We start from the raw sequence: 5,456 nt of genomic DNA, 5'->3' as shown, positions 1-5,456 counted from the left end.
TCAGCGGCCGCCTCTCAGACGCGAGTCTCAGTCTCTCCTCTCGACGTTCTACTAGGCTTCGGGAACAACTCAGCCTGGGCACCCCGGCTCCGCCCCCTCCGCATCCCCCAGCCAATCGTCGCCCCCAGCGAATCGGGCTTATTTGCATAGGGGGCGGGATCAATAAGAGCCGCCCTGGGATAGGCTGGCTTTGGAACTTTTGGTTGCAATCTGTGACTGTTCGGACCAACGGGAAAGAGAAGGAAAGAAAAGAAAAGAAAAGAAAAGAAAAGGAAAGAAAGAAAGAAAGAAAGAAAGAAAGAAAAGGAAATATGGTAGATAGATAGATAGATAGATAGGCAGACAGATAAGGAAGATAGAGAAGATAGATAGACAGACAGACAGACAGACAGATAGATAGAGAGGGAAGATAGACAAGGAAGATAGAGAAGATAGAGAAGGAAGTTAAACTGATAGATAGATAGAGAAGATAGATAGGGAAGAACGACAGATAGATAGGGAAGATGATGATAGATAGATGATAGATAGATAGATAGATAGGATAGAAAAGATAGATAAGCAAGCCAGATAAAGAAGATAGATAATGAATGATAGATAGATAAGGAAGATAGACAGACTGATAGATAAGGAAGACAGATAGATAAGGTAGATAGATAGATAGATGGATAGATAATAAAAGAAAGATAGATAGGGAAGACAGACAGATAGATAATAAAGAACAATAGGTAGATAGATAGATAGATAGATAGATAGATAGATAGATAGATAAGGAAGACAGATGGATAGATTATTTATCTATCTTCTCTATTTATCTATCCATCTGTCTTCCTTATCTATCTATCTATCTATCTATCTAGGACAGATAGATAAGGAAGATAGATAGATAGACCGACAGATAGATAAGGAAAGAGGACAGATAAGGAAGGAAGGTAAATAGATAACTTTATGACATTTATGACATCCACGCTGCAGGAATAATCTGGTTTGACACCACTTTAACTGCCATGGCTCTATCCTGGGATTTGTAGTTTATGGTGGCACCGGAGCCTTTGGTTTTGCTTTCTCTCTCTGGTGCCACCACAGACTACAAATCCCAGGATCGCAGCTTGGGAATTTCCATGGATTCCTCTCTAAGGCTAGACAACCACATTTTAGAAGTGGCCAGGAGTGCATTTGCACGGCTAAAACTCATGCGCCAGCTGCGCCCGTTTCTTGAGAAGTCAGATCTGGCTACAGTGACACATACTTTGATTACTGTATATACTCGACTATAAGTCCACCTCCTATATAAGTTGAGGGCAGGTTTTGGGGCCATAATTATGGATTTTGATATGACCCGTGGATATATATGAATTAAAATACAGTACTTACATTGACCCATGGATAAGTTGACTCAAGTTTTTTGGGTCAACTTTTTAACCTAAACTTTTAGACTCACACATGAGTATATACAGTACATCCCATTTGGACACCTTTGGAAACTGGACATGTCCGCAAGTCCAGAATGCTGTGGCCAGAACACTGACCAAGGACACATACAAAGCTCCCTTGTTGCAATAGCTTCACCCGGGCCTTCGTGACAGCGTTAAAAAAAGGAATGGAGTATCAAAGAAAAGGGCATGTCTTACTGGCTGAAACATTGCACAGGAGCATTCCATGCAGCAATGTTTGGTGCCAGGTCCCTTTTCTGGACCTGAAACCCCCCACAGGGAACATTGCTGCTTTGGCCTTGCACTTTCGTCTACCTAGTAATCCACACAAACAAATCTAGCCTTGTGCTCCACACCTTTTGGATCCCAGCTTTAGCAAACAATGGCGTCTTATCTGATCAGGCGCACAGTACACAAAGGGAGCGGCCCAAGACAGGGCACATATCAGATAACATCAGCTCCATCCATCCTTCTCTGTTATGACCAGGCCTCCCCTGACTTCAATACCATGCTCCGGCACACATTTTTGCCCACACTGAGTGCCAGTTATTGGTTGCATCTATAAGACAAACTGGTTTCCATGTTAGCATGAGCTTTCATGGATATAAATTTATACAAATGAGGGAATAGGATAGAATGTAATAGGATCCAGAAGGATCGAAATCGTCTCCCTTGCTCCAAATTTTCAAAGAGATGATACAGGACTTTCAGATATTTACAAGAGTCAGTACTGATAATGTGAAAGCAATACATCTGTTTACAGAAAGTCAGTTTCCCTGGGTTCAAAACTCTCTCAGAGAAGATTGTTTTTGTTCTATGTGGAGTAGTGAGGACTCTTGTATGTAGTGCACCACGAAGGCATACTTTTGTGCATACCTCTGTTAATGGATTAGAATTTGCTAATATAATCCAATCCATCTCCTTTCTCTTTCTAGTCTTCCATTGCAATATCCTTGTTCAAGGATTGCAACCTGTAAATCATTTATTGTAGGCCCAGGAAGGTTGAAATGTTCTACAACAGTTTTGGGGTATTACCATTTCTAATGTCAGATTTGTGTTCATTTATCCTCTTGTATAGGGACCATCCTGTTTGTCCGAAGTAGAGTATAGAGGGCCATTGCTGGCAAGAGACTAACATGGCTACTTCTTTGAAAACTACTTAATTTGAGTTGTGTATCCACTCTGGAAAATTCTTTTGTTGTTGTTAAATTTCATTTCTGTCTTTCTGATCTGAATTGCACCTCCAGGCACAAAATAGGTGGACAGAGCATTTATTATGCTGTTAGTATCAGCCTGTGAATGGAAGAATACTAAGAAACAGAAAAATGATGCAAATCTGAAGATCTTGCAAAGTTTATTGAACTCTCTCTCTCTCTGCAATCCACAAACTCAACTCACATTGCTTTACAAACTGAGGTTGCATATTTATTCATCCTAAAACCCAGGCCCTTTCTATACTACTATGATTCTATTCAAAGTTAGTCTGTAGAATCGGTATGTAGAGAGATCTTGCAGCACCTTTGAGACAAACTGAAAGAAAGAAGTTGGCAACATGAGCTTTTGTATCTGAGGAAGTAGACTTTTGTCTGCAAAAGCTCCTGCTGCCAACTTCTTTCTTTCAGTCAGTCTCAAAAATACTACAGGATCTCTCTAAATACTATGATTCTAGTTTAGCTTTCATGGCTACTTTCCTATAGAATCATAGGATTTGCTATTTAGGGAGATGTATTTACAATTCCCAACCAGAGCACCTAGAAAAGAAATTCTGGGCAAAGTATATGGTTACTCTCACAATCAAATCTGTGAAATAAACTATGTTAAGAGATTATTATTGGCAGTTCCACTAATGTGTACAACTCTATCAAGGCTGCAAACCTTTCATGATCTGGATCTGCATTTGTGGAACAGTCTTCCTTTGCACTTCTGGCTGGAGGAGCATCTTACCTGCTTTTGAAATGGACTGAAGACCTTCCTTTTCAATTCTCTGGAATGCTGAGTTGCTGAGTGTGCCTAAGGTTACTGAGAAGAGTAGTTTTAGTATATTAGTATACTATTTTAGCATTTTATAGTCTTGTGTTTTACCAGCTTTGATTGTATATTGTTTGATGTTCCGCCCTTTGATGGAAAGAGTGTTACAAAGAACCATGATGATGATGATGATGATGATGATGATGATGCCTGGCTTAAGGTCACCACTGAGTTTGTGCCTCAGTGTGGATCTGACTCTGTATCCAACCATCTAGCTACTTTATCACCCTGGCTTTCAGTATCAACCAACTTTTCCATACCTCTCTAAAAATGTATAAGTGATTATGCTGTAACATCCGAGGAACACACACTATGTTTATATATATATATACACACACACCCCTCTTCTTTCCAGACACTTGTGTGGGAGGCCTTTCTTATCTCTCCTTCTGTGTATGAGTATTGTTATCATCACAAATACTGGAAAAATGTGCACTTTGGTTTTCCCTTGTGGCAATATTGTCATCCCTCCCCTTTTTATGGCAACACACACACACACACACACACAAACAGATACTCTGTCTTGAAAACAATTTTCATTTTACAGAGGCAAAGAAAGTGTGGAAAGGAATAATAGGGAACTGGTAAATTGGATCTGATCTACCCATTTCCCCAGTCAGCTGTTGAAATGGTTGTAAAAACTGAAATGCCAGCTTAAACACTGATGAGGCATGAGACTTCTCATTTAGTTGCCTTTGAAAAATCAGGTGCCATTACAGGTAATGCAGGCTTATCCGGACAGGACAAATGTGCTGGGAGATGGCACTATTTGTGCTGTATTTTCTACATCTTTTTTTCCAGTTCACATAGTAGTGCCTGTCTGCAGGAGCCTCAGAGAAGCCAACCAAACCCACTCCACTAGGAATGCTCCAGTAAAAATTGGAGAGAGCTGCTGTACCTTTTCAATGGTTATGTAGAAGAGGGAAGTTCAGCCAGTGTTGTTAGTCACATAGACTGAAACAAGTAACATCTACAGACGTTTCCTCTTTTGTGCAACCATTAGAAGTACAATCGGGCTGCTAGGATGTGTAGCTCAATAAGGGCTGCCTGAATCTCAGCCCTGGAGTAAGGGCTTTTCCTCTCCCACCCACAGGCTCCACCTGTGTGTCCACAGCAGGCATATGTCCCTATAATTTATTTCAGACATGAGTAGGAGTAATGTACAGTTATGTAAGTCTATGAAAGAATTCTCCCCCTCCCCTTTGTGTTTGCACTACATCCGCAGAATTCTCTAATGATCATCCTGATGGGAGATTTGAGAAGCCAGTTGGTGTAGTGGCCTGAATGTTGGACTAGAATACTGGGTTCGAGAGTTCGAATCCCTGATCAGATATGGAAACACACTGGATGACTTTGGTCAAGTTACACTCTCAGAGGAAGGCAATGGCAAACCCCGTTTGAACAAATTCTGCCAAGGAAATCCTGTGATAGGTTTGCCTTTGGGTCACCATAAGTTAGAAATGACTTGAAAACACAAAACGACAAGAGATGTGTGTGTGTGTGTGTGTGTGTGTGTATCTCTATCTCTGTCTGTCTGTCTGTCTATCTATCTATCTATCTATCTATCTATCTATCTATCTATCTATCTATCATCTATCTATCTGTCTCCCAGGTTCTACCGCCTCCTTAACCTGGGAATTGTAGGGGGCACTTATACTTTGGATTGGTCAGGTATTTTAATACATACGTGTCACCTTTGGTCTTGTTTCACACTTACCAAAAACAAAATAACAAAGAAAAGGAAAAAGAATGAAAGAAAAGAAAAGAAAAGTTGGGGGAGATGATAAGAGATCTTTTTTCGTGACAAAGGAACTGGCATGCTTCTTAGAAGTGCTCCCCAGTGGCCTGGAAGGCACCATGCCAACCACAGAGTTTGTCTAAGATGAAAAACCAGTCCCAGACACAAGGCAGGTGCTTGCAAGCATTTTACCCCACCATGCAGCCTGAACACAGTACCCTTCACAAGAGTCAGATGATCCTCTATTGTTTGCATACTGG

This window comes from Sceloporus occidentalis, unplaced genomic scaffold (assembly GCF_023333645.1).
Source record: "Sceloporus occidentalis isolate IW3139 unplaced genomic scaffold, rSceOcc1.0.p SCAF_9, whole genome shotgun sequence".
Lineage (NCBI taxonomy): Eukaryota > Metazoa > Chordata > Lepidosauria > Squamata > Phrynosomatidae > Sceloporus > Sceloporus occidentalis.
Note: the sequence above shows the minus strand (reverse complement) of the source record.